The sequence below is a fragment of the Terrapene carolina genome, unplaced genomic scaffold (assembly GCF_002925995.2).
Source record: "Terrapene carolina triunguis isolate 2854851 unplaced genomic scaffold, T_m_triunguis-2.0 Scaffold96, whole genome shotgun sequence".
NCBI classification, from domain to species: domain Eukaryota; kingdom Metazoa; phylum Chordata; order Testudines; family Emydidae; genus Terrapene; species Terrapene triunguis.
The window spans coordinates 68,462,063-68,473,621 of record NW_020664447.1 but is presented as its reverse complement, the minus strand read 5'-3'; positions in this window follow the sequence as shown (position 1 = coordinate 68,473,621).

Sequence of the window (11,559 nt, the reverse complement as noted above, 5' to 3'; positions counted from 1 at the left end):
GTAATCATGTTTGTAAGAACAGATTTTATTTTAACAGGATTAACAGTGCATTCTATATCTATTGTATTGTTGCTCTGAGTCATTGTTTATTAAGTCACTTCCGTTTAAATAAGATTTTTTTAAGGTTTGAAGAAAAAACATCCTATTGGAATTGCATCATGATTTTGCCTTCTAACCCCATTCACTGTAGCAACTGGTTAAAAATAGCTGTTTCAGTATAAGGTCTCCCAGTTTCCCTTCCTTTCTGTTTTTCCTTCATTTCCCTTCTACCCCCTCATCTTTCTGTTTAGGTCCCTCACTATATTTCCTGTTTTTTCTATTATTCCCTTCTTCAGTATTAGATTTGTAAACTCTAAGGCCAGAAGGGACCACTATGATCATATATTTTGACCTCCTGTATACACAGACTGTAATTACTTCCCCCCAGAAACTGGATCAAAGCATATCTTTTAGAAAGACATTTAATCTCTTCTTAAAGACTCCAAGTGATAGTGAGTTTCAGGTTGTCTCTCATCACCCCTATTTTTTGTCTATCTCCCCACTTTCTTCTCAGCCTTTATACTCAACTGCTTTTATTTCTTTTCTTAGCCAGAAAACCACTGTGTTTTCTTTCTCACTGAAGAAAAAGACCAGCTCTTGCCTTTGGCTATGCAGCTTGCATGAGTATTAGGACCATGCACACAGACTGCACTCTCATTCCTTGATCTTCTGGGAAGCAGACGCAGACTTCCTGCTGTGTCTCTTCTGTCAAAGCTGTTCTCTGTGTGTGTGTATCTGTGTGAAGGTGTAGGCTACATCTGGTTGTAATATTTCAAACAACATTTTTGTTGAAAAAATAGCATATATTCAAAAACAAAAATGTTCATGAAAACTTTTCAGTTCCAAGAAAATTTTCTGGTTGCACAAAATCTTTCACCTTTTTTTATTTCTATGGTGCTTTATTCTTTGCAAAAATACAATTTGTGATTTTTTTTTGGTTCAAGTTTTTAAAATTATTTTAATTTTCAGTTTGTGTCTTCAGCTTTTAATTGGGGACTGTTAGTGACATGTAGGCATCAGACATGCCAAACCCAGGAAAAAAATGTAGAGATTGGGCATGTTTTTGGCTTCACTGGCTTGAGAGTTACTTGTCGGCTAGTTTTTGGCTTATAGCTTGTTGCTTGTTGTAGCTTGTTGCTTCTTTTTTTGATCGGCTCCCGGCAAGCAGGAGCAAGGTGGGGAGAGAGTCAGAGGTGCACAGCGGGCCCACCACAGTCCCAGACTGCACGCCGGGGGGATCTAGTCACATAGAGTGTTAGGGTTCTTAGGGATTGGCTTGTTTTGTCATTGTTTTGAAATGGGATTAGGTTGATTTTTGGCTTATTGTGAAAGTCAGGGTGCTTATTTACTGCATGAAAGTTGGCAATTGTGGTAGGCGTGTGGTGTTTTCCTGACACCTTGAGTAGATGACTGTGCACATATATACTTAGCATGCTCAGTCCATCTGTGTTTCACACAGGGGGTCTCTTCTTGCTTTGGAAAGGGTTTTTTGGGAGGGGGGGTGTTGGAAATTGAAAGTTTTCAAGAACCATGAACAATTTAATGAAACAAAAATTATTTCTGTTTTAAAAGCTTCAGAATGGAAACTTTTTTTTTATATTTTAGAAATTTTTCATGAAAACAAGGAATAATTTTGACCAGCACTAGTGAAGGCCGCAGAAAAAAGTGTTCATGGCAATACTTCTGGGCACCCCTAAGCTTAGACTTGTGACAACAGTAACAATTCTCCCTCTCCTGGGGTGGTGGCCCTACATCTGGCTCAGTAGTTGTTTCTGTGTCATAGCTGTGTGATGACCTATGTCAAATGCCTTGGTATCCAATGGCCGTAAGACTACATCTCAGAAGCTGCCATCATTATTGGTGGATAATGGTAGGATCAGCATAGAGGTCAAGAACTGAATGGGAATAGAAAGTGAACACCTCTCAGCCTTAGAGAGAATCCCTACACATCAGGGTTAAGGTTACACACATTGGTCAAGTAGAATGGGGAAGCTTGTCAGCTGCTGCTCATTCTAGTTGCTACGGACAATAGAGGACTCCAGGATCCAGGACTGGCAGCCTGGCTCCCTTTCACTAGGAAGGTAATTTCTTCTGCTGATCTAGCTCATAATGTCCATTAGTAATATCAGGGAGTAAGGGCTCAGATCAAGGGGGTAGACCTGCATTCTCTGTCTATTAATATAATGTGGAAAAGGTTATAGATTAAAAGAATGTGAGAGGTGAGAGATGGAAAAAAACCCAAAACTATTAGGTCATCTAATGTATCCTGCTGCCAGTGCAGGACTAATCCTTACAGCATCTTCCCTAAATCTAATGATGAGCAAGGAAGCTGATTTTCAGATTCAGGTAACATGAGTCTATTGGTGTTCAAAAGGTGTTTGGACTCCCAAATAAAATGTGTATCCAAACATCAGCCTCCAGCCAACAGCCTAAGAATCCCCACCTTTCCGAAGGTATTTCTCTCATCCTTAGCTCTTACCTGGAGTTGTCTCCTGATGGGAATGGTAGCCTGGTAGTTTTCTAACTTCTCCCCCATCTCTTGGGAGTTTTCAGGGGGCTCATTCCTAGTTCTTCCTTCTTCCTGTAGGACGGTGTGCCAGTTATCTTACTGCGTATGACTACAGTACACTTCCTACAAACCCAGGTAAGCTTCTCAAGCTGGGTTGGATGGCTTTTCTGCCCCACCATCCACCCAATTTAGTTCTGCCATAGTCACACTCCTTGGTTGCGGTCTCTTAACTCTGGACATAGTAGACAGCAGACAGGGCGCTGCCAAATTATCAACCATCAGGGATGGTTGGTAAAATATCCTTAAGAAGAATAACACCAATATTCATGTTGTTCAGCAAATTTAAATATTCAGGTTATCTATTCATAGAGTAAACTATGGCAGGGAAGAAAAAGACATCATTTGTGGCATATTGTTATTCCCAAACCTTATCAAAGTTTAAGAATAAGGCTGGACTTCTTGGCAAGTACATCTGTCTTGTATAACTTACTGACTTTTTTTCATAACTGAATTGCATGCTTTCTCTAGTGTCCTAAGCAACAGATGTCTCATTAGCACCTGTACTATGCCAGCTTCTGTGGAAGGCTGCAAACTGATTAAACACATGGTCCATTTTTATCTCTTTATGAGTCATTACTTAAAGGTTTTATCACCAGATTGCCACACTTAATTATGTGTAGCCATAATTAAATATGAACATTCTTAAAGTTGGTTATTTATTTCAGTTTAAACCCCAATAAAATGTTTGGCTGTTTGCTAATGAAATGCTACGGTAAAGAAGGGAAATAAAATGGGAAAAGAAGAAACCAAATGGAATTTTCAAATGGCTATTTAAAAATTCTGACAATAATGCCTTGTGAGATATTTACAACAGAAATTTTTTGTTTTGTTTTGTTTTTGTTTGTTTGTTTTCTGAACAGAGATATCACTCTTTGTGCACTAAGCAAATGCAAGGTGGTGAAGAATGCTCACAGTTTTAAAGGTGATCTACAAACTATGTAAAGCCTGATCCAGCAATCAAACCAGGTATGCAGAAGTCTGTGCCTGTGCAGAGAGCCACTGGTGTCTGCACCAATGCTGGAGTCTGCCCATGCAGAATTGGGGTCTTAGGATCCCATGAAAATGCTGAATCACAGAGGGGTTACAGGTTAAACCATTCTCCAAATCAGGGATTAGTATGGATGTGATAGTGGAGGTGGAATTGCCTTACTCTGGAGAACTATAAACATGAATAATCAGTTTGGGTCAATTGGGTGTACTCAATTGTTTGCTTTCCTGAGACTCTGGAGAGGGAATTGAGGCAACAATGGAGGATATAAGTGGTTTATTTATCAGTTCTCAGATGTACAGTAGCTAGAAAATGTATCATAAAGATAGGTATCAACTTAAAAATACAGGAGTGACAATTCTAGTGAGACAATGAAATATTAGCATAGGAATGAGTGCTAATGAATGTGTTAAGCATTTGAAAATGCCCAGTCTGAGCAGCCCCAGCCTGAGTTGATGTCTAGATAATACTTAGTCCTGCCTCAGTGCAGGTGATTGGACTACATGACCTATCGAGGTCCCTTCCAGTCCTACATTTCTACAGATCATTAAAAGTGTGTGTGTGTGAGTGTGTATAAAATCTTTAAGATCTGCCTAGCAAACATTAGTTTTTCCAAATGCAACTGATACAAACTTTTAATCTGTTGATATGCACTGTTTGCACAACTCCTCTGCCATTGGGCTTGCTTACATCATGTGTGACTTCATTCACTCTTTCAATCACCTCCAAGGTCCTTCCCAATAATTCTACATTTTGTTTTTCCTCACAGGGACCAGCACTAGCACCAGGGCCAGCTCTAGATTTTTTGCCGCCCCAAGCAAAAAAATTTTTGGCTGCCCCCCACTACAGCCCTGGGCTCTCTCTTCCCCCCGCGCTCCCTGCTGCCCCAGTCCTGGGCTCCCCGCACCAGTGCTGACTCTGCCCGCTCCCCCCTCACCTCAAGCCAGTCTGGCGCTGGCAGGGTCGGGGTAAGCAGCGGGGCTCACAGGCCATGCCTCAGCCCAGGGTCCCTCCAGCCAGGGCTCCCGCCTCCAGGACCGGCCGGGACCCGGGAGGGCAGAGTCGGGGGACCGCCCCGGCAGGGGGCTGAGGAGCCGGGGCAGGGTAGCCCCAGAGGGAGCGGAGCCCTGGAGAGCGGGACGCAGGCCCCGCATGGCAGCACCCCACCCTCTATGGCCCCGCTGCTGCTGCTGCTGCTTCTGGCTGCGCTGCCGCAGTCCCTGGGCGGCTCGGGCTGCTTTGCCCAGCCCTGACTGCAGCGCTGGGGGGCGGCCGCCCTGTGGCACCTGCAGGCGACTCCGTGTGCCCCGCGGGGCGGCCCCCAGCCTGAGTGTCTGTTGTACTAAATGTATCATAACTTGTAAATACTTCTGAAAACAATGACATACTCTCCTACCAGCTGTCCTTTTTCCACAGTACTGCCCTCCCAAGAGCCTCAAATCAAATCTAAGGGTCCCCTCACCTGCCTCCCTTACAAGAGATCAAAGCAAGGGCAAAGCTTGTAGATTCTTGAGGAACACTTCTATACACACAGAAGATAAGGGAGTAACACGTCCTAGTCGTTCTCACACCTGAAGACATATATGCTTAGCATAGCTTTTAAAGTTCCATTAAATTTTTCCACCAACCCATGGTGATAGGGACCAGCCTTTATATACTTTACTCTGCATAATTCCCATAACTTTTTAGATACTACAGACATGAAATTTGCACCACGGTCTGTCAAGATTTCTCTGGGAAAACCTACTCAGCTGAAAATGGTGAATAAAGCTGTAGACACTGTTTCAGTTTCAAGGCTGTGGCTTCAGGGTACCTGGTGGCAGAATCCACATCAGCGTAGGTACTCCACCTCCCCACAGGCAGTAGCTATGTCGACGGGAGAAGCCCGCCCGACAACATTGCTATGTCTACACAAGGGATTAGGTCGGTTTAACTACATCGCTCAGGAGTATTGATTTTCCACACCCCTGAGCAATGTAGTTATACCAACATAACTTCCTAATGTTGACCAAGACTGAGTAATTACCATTGGTATTAATATCGTGGCAGTTATACATATGAAATGAGGCGAGAATAAACCTTATAATGAAACCAATGAATAGATGGCTGGTAAAATCTCTGAACATGTATGAGGTATATTACTCAACACCCTGGAGTTCTGAATACTAGGAAGCATGCCCTAGGTAAAATGTATGTGAGCTGTTTCTCACTTCCTGGATTTGCAATTGTTCCGTATGGAGTTAGGTAATTTTTTTTTTTAATGAATAGTAAATTCACCAAAAATGCATTTTTGGGGGAAGAGAGACTATTTGCAATTTGGGTTGAATTTGGCAAATAGTTTTGGCTGACCAAAAAAAAAATCCTTGGAAATGTCAAAACATTTAATTTTGACATTTTGAAAAGAAACCACTTTGCCATTTAGATTCAAAATGGACTACTGATATTGATTCAAAATGACATTTTGTTTTGTTTCAAATCAACATACAAAATGTTTCAGTCAACCTGAATGAAGTGGTTTGGTTTTATGTTTCAGTGAGAAAAAAAATCCTCTTTGAAACTTTTTTTTGTTGTTGGTTCGGCCATCAAACCAACAAATCGACTATTCACACAGCTCTAGTTCTAGATTCAGCAGCTCCAGTATGCTCAGTCCATGGTGAGAAGGGCCACTGTGTCCTTCAAGTGCAGCCTCTTTGAGAGTAGCTTGAAAAATCTACCCCCCTCTGTGTTGGCTAGAAGAATAGTGTCCATTAGTGGTCCTGCTAGGAAAAATGACAGAAGACATGCAGGGATACACAGGACCACCTAGGAAAAAAGATATTGGGATATTGTAAGTTAGAGATGGAAAAGACGCAACTAAGATTGCTGAGCCCATCTGGGGAAAGTGTCGGAGACAGTTCTTGATATAAGACATATCCTTAGGGAGGAAGGGATGTTTTGTGATTAGAGATTGAAGATCTCTACGCTCTATTTCTGCTTCAGACTTCTGACATAATCTTGGGCAATCATATAACCTTGGTACACCTGGGTTTGGGACACAGTGTTTCCAATCCTGTGCTCCTGTTGTTACAATTTCTGGACTTGGGTCTCACAGCCATGCTAATGCATCCATTCTACACTATGCAGACCCTCTGAGTCAGGTCTGCAGGTTGACCTCCATCCACAGTGCAAAATGACAGGGCTTGGCCTTGAGTCTCAGTGGGACTTGGGTTCTGACCCACCCCCACTAGTACGGTCGTAGGGCTCAGGTCGTGAGTGCTTGCTGATGTGAGTTGGATTGATTTGCGTGTGGATGGAAGAGAGGCTTGGGCTCAAACCTGAGTCACAGCCCCGGCTTAACATGCAGTGCAGACATACCCTCTGTGTCTCAGGTTCCCCACCACTAAACCAGGGATAAGACTTTCCTTATATCACTGGGATATTGTGGGAAATGATTGATTAATTAATTAATATTTGTGAGGCACTCAGATACTGACATAATGTGAACATTAAATATGTCCAACGAATACATTGTTATCTCAATTCTTTTGGTCATGACCAAGTATGGTATCAGTTTATGTGTGAGAGTAAAATACAAATCCAAGGGGGGTAAACAAAAAGAAAGAAAGAAAGAAAGGAAATTGTGTGGTTTGAGTCGTATACATTAGAGAGCTTTTCCCTTTAGCACCATGAAATGTAAGCCAGAGAATTGCCACTTTGCTATGAAAATAAACCATCCCTACTTTTCACAATCCATTCATGTCGACATGTTTTACAGATATTTATCTAAATTGGTGTGTCTGTTGCAGATGAATTGCCTTTTAAATGCTGAGAAGACCTAATGATCTCCTGTAGTTAAACAATCCCTCTTCTTGTGACGTCAGCCTTAGGAGCTTCTGAAAAATGCCCAGCACTTAAAAGTCCATTTCTCTGAGAGGGAAGCATTGATTCATCCTCTTATTCCCATTAAAAAAACAAATAAGATAAATGCACATTAAAAAGACCCTTAGGGAAAAGATGCATTGTTTTTAATGCGGTATCGTCAATCCAGGGGCCTTGTTTTTCTGTGTTTTTTTGAGATATGTGCACCCTATGGATGCTCCATTTCAGGTGCACATGTGCCTCTTTAGCCCTTGATTGGAGATTTTCAGGTAGGTTTGCAGGCGAACCACCCTCAGTTCCTTCTCAACCCCAGTGTCCCCTAGGGAACAGTTCGAAGTAGAGAGTAAGGAGCGCAGGTAGTGGAGCATCCATAGAGATGCACATCTTGAAGAAGCACAGTTAATGCCCAAGGTGAGTAACCTCCTCTTCTTTTTTGAGTAGTGTCCTTATGGGTGCTCCACTTCAGGTGACTTCTGAACAGGATCCCCAGAAGGAGGAGGGAGCTTCAGAACAGAGTCCAGAACTAAAGAAAATACTGCAGAGCCAAGTGCTGCATCAGATCTGATGGCAAGGATAAGGGCATAATGTTTCTTAAATGTAGTGGCCCTACATATTTCAGAAAATAGTACATTCTTCAATAATGCTGTAGATGTTGCCTGAGCTCTGGATGAATGTGCTACCATCCTAAGGGAGGGTTGAGTACCTGTGGACTCATAACAAGTGTAAATACAACCAGACATCCATATGAAACTTGAGCAGCCAGTCGCTGAGATACAAAAGGACTAGGATCGCTTCCTGCTGAAGGCAAGCCACCACTACTGATAAAACCTTTGAGAACATGTTTGGGGCTGATGATAGGTGAAGCACTTGGTATTGGAAATCATTCTGCCTATGGTGAAGCATAGGTATTTCCCATGCAATGTATGTATCTATATATGAAAATATGTGTCTTGTAGGTCAAGGACTGAAAACCATCCCTCTTCCTCCAGTAAGTGAATTATAGTTGCTAGAGTCACAATCCTGAGGCCTTTGAGACTTCATGTACTTTTATAAGAGTCTTGGATCTAAGACTGGCCTCCATCCTCCATCCTTCTTTGGCATCTGGAAATACTTTGAGTAGAATTCCTTGATCCTGTGAGGGGAAGGGATTGTTTCTATTGGTCTTAGCTGGGTGAGAGAGCCCATCTGTTGTCTCAACACAAGCTCATGAGAGGGGTCCCTGAAGAGGGACAGGGAATTGGATGGAAGGGAAGGATCAGTGTCAATTGGATGATATAGCCTGATGCTATGAACTCCATGACCCACTTGTCCATAGTGATCCATTTCCAACCCAGCTAGAAACAGAAAAGGCAGTCCCCAGAGGGGGTGAAGTGGGCCAGTGGGCATATCTGTAACTCCAGAGGTATAGGAAATTTGAACACTTGGCCAACCCATGAAAACTGTTGCTTGGAGGAGGCCTGGGTGGTCAAGGAGGGTGGTTGAACAGCTCTTTTTCTTTGGAATCTGTGTCTCTTTGGGTGGGGGGGGTGAAGTGGGTCTATGGAATCCAGAAAATGGAGCAGGATGTGAATTCTGGGCAGTCTGTGACCTACTCAACCTCTTCTTATTTATATCAGCATTGTTGGCACCAAACAAACGATCCACATCTTCAACCAGTAACTGTCTCTCAACCTTTAGCGAAGTAGTTGCCACAAGAACACAAGGAGCAATTCCAGTCTATCTTCAACTGTGGTGTGATCATCATCGTCAGTACCATCAGCATCAGCGATCGTGGCCGCAGCTACTGCATCGGTACCAGATCCCTTCTTGGCACTGCAGGAATTCCAATATTGTAAGGACCTTTTGGTATTGGATGAACCACGGTCCCTAATTCTTCAGTGACTTTTGATACCAAGACCCCAATATTGGGCTACTGTCCTCCAGCACTACTTTATGCCAGCAATTTATAACAGTTAAAGGAGCCAAAGGGGGCACTGCAGTTTAACGGAGGACTGGCACAGTGCTGCTTTGCTCTGTCATGCCACATGCTTATGCCAGGGTGAGCGTGGGGTGCCTGGTTTCTGGTAGTGGAGTGTTTCCCTCCTTAAGTCATCCTCATAAGAAGTTTTGTTGCTAGAAAGCCATTTCCATTATGAGTCTGGATAATGTGTTTTTTATTTAAAATAAGAAATGTTAATAATGAACTTACAAGTGATGAACAAAGGTACCTACATTATATCAAAGACTGGATGACGTTACATTTACAGGCTGAAAAAACAATGTGAAGTGACAGTCTTCGAGGTAAATCTAGGCAAAGTATGTCATAAGAACTGAATGGATACAGGACTTGTTAATTACTTGATTAGAAGCACATAGACACACAGCTCACAAATAGACACAAATTATTCCAATCACATAACTAAGGAAAGAATAAAGAAAGGAAAGATCAATACTGCTGTTTCATCCTACTAATGTCGAACCAAGTCAAGAATGTTGAAGGTGAGTTTATGGGCCTGATTCTGATGAGCTTCCCCACGTTGATTTCTGCCACGTTTATGTCATTGGGACTACTCACATGAGTAACTGCTACTTAGGGCTCAGTGCTGCTGCTCTTACTAGCTCTGTGTAAAGATGAGAACAACAGTGGAGATAATACAAATAGGGATCAGGGAGTAGATAGGAGAGGGTGAAGACTATCAGACAGACTACAAGCTATTTGGGGAGACTAATGAATGCATCTTGGTGGTAACAATTCTGAAAAGTATTTATTATTATTTGTTTGTATTTTATAAGAGCTACACTTTATGTATAACCTAAAAGGGTTTTGAGAAGGGAATCAATGGAAGAAAGGTAAAGGCATGGTGGGGAAAGCCAGGGAATCATATCCTCAAAGTCATAATCAAGGCCTCATTTTTAAATGTCTCTGTATCAGAGGGAAAATAAGTAAAACACAGGTGTAAAATACAGCTAGATGCCTGGTCTGCAGTCAGTATGGATGAGTCCCACCTTTGGGGTTTCAGACATCCTTAGGGATGGCAGGGACATTGTGAACAGCAGAATCTGCCCTGTTTCACCTGTTCCTACCACTGTAATTTGTTTATTATTTGTTTGCTCTGTTGAAGTCAATGACCAATGTTTTGACTGAACCTTTAATAAGTATTTTTGCAGCCACGTAAAAAGCGATATTAATGTGCTGTCCTGCATTTTCATGAAAACTGTTAAAATGGAGCGCAGGACATTAAATTGCCATTGCACAGCTGCAGAAAAGCTTAAAAAGAGGCTGTGCCTAGCAAGCATCATTTGCTTCAGTGAAAAGCCAATCTCTGCTAAAGTGCAGGAAGTCAAGGCATCAGGGTGAGAGGAGGAAAGGGATCTAACTCTCCTGTTTGTGCATAACTTATCTAAGGGATTAGGCAGCAGTTGTGCTTATCATGCTGACCAGTATCATCCTACTGTTTCCTTGTGCTCTCCCCGTTTGTTGTATCCATCTGTTGTCTCTTGTTTTATGCTTAGATTGTAAGCTCTCCAGGGCAGGTACTGTCTCCTATAAGTTTGTACAGTGCCTAGAACAGGGATCGGCACCCTTTGGCACGCGGTCCTCCAGGGAAATCCACTGGCGGGCCAGGCCAGTTTGTTTACCTGCAGCATCTGCAGGTTCAGCTAATCACAGCACGTCCCTCAGCCCACACCGCTTCCCGCAGCCCCTGTTGGCCTGGCACGGTGAATCGCGGCCAGCGGGAGCTGCTATCGGCCGGACCTGCAGACGCTGCAGTTAAACAAACCACGGGCCAAAGGGTGCCGATCCCTGGCCTAGAACAATGAGTTGCTGGCTGCTTGGCACTAATGAAAGACAAATAATAATCAATAAAAATAAAGTGGAAAGATTATGATATTTGTTTCTATTTTATTTGTACTAGTTATAAGATGAAGAAATCAGACTTTTGAAATCCTGGTTAGTCAGGTAGTCTCCAGTTCTCTTCTTGAACATGATCATATGTGAGCCGTCATGCTGCTATAGAGGGCCTGCTTAAATTTCATAAATACACTGGACTGAATTCATCCTTGGGGCAACTCCAAAGGCTCTACCTCACACCAGGAATTAATGTGTCCAGCCTGTTTAATTCTC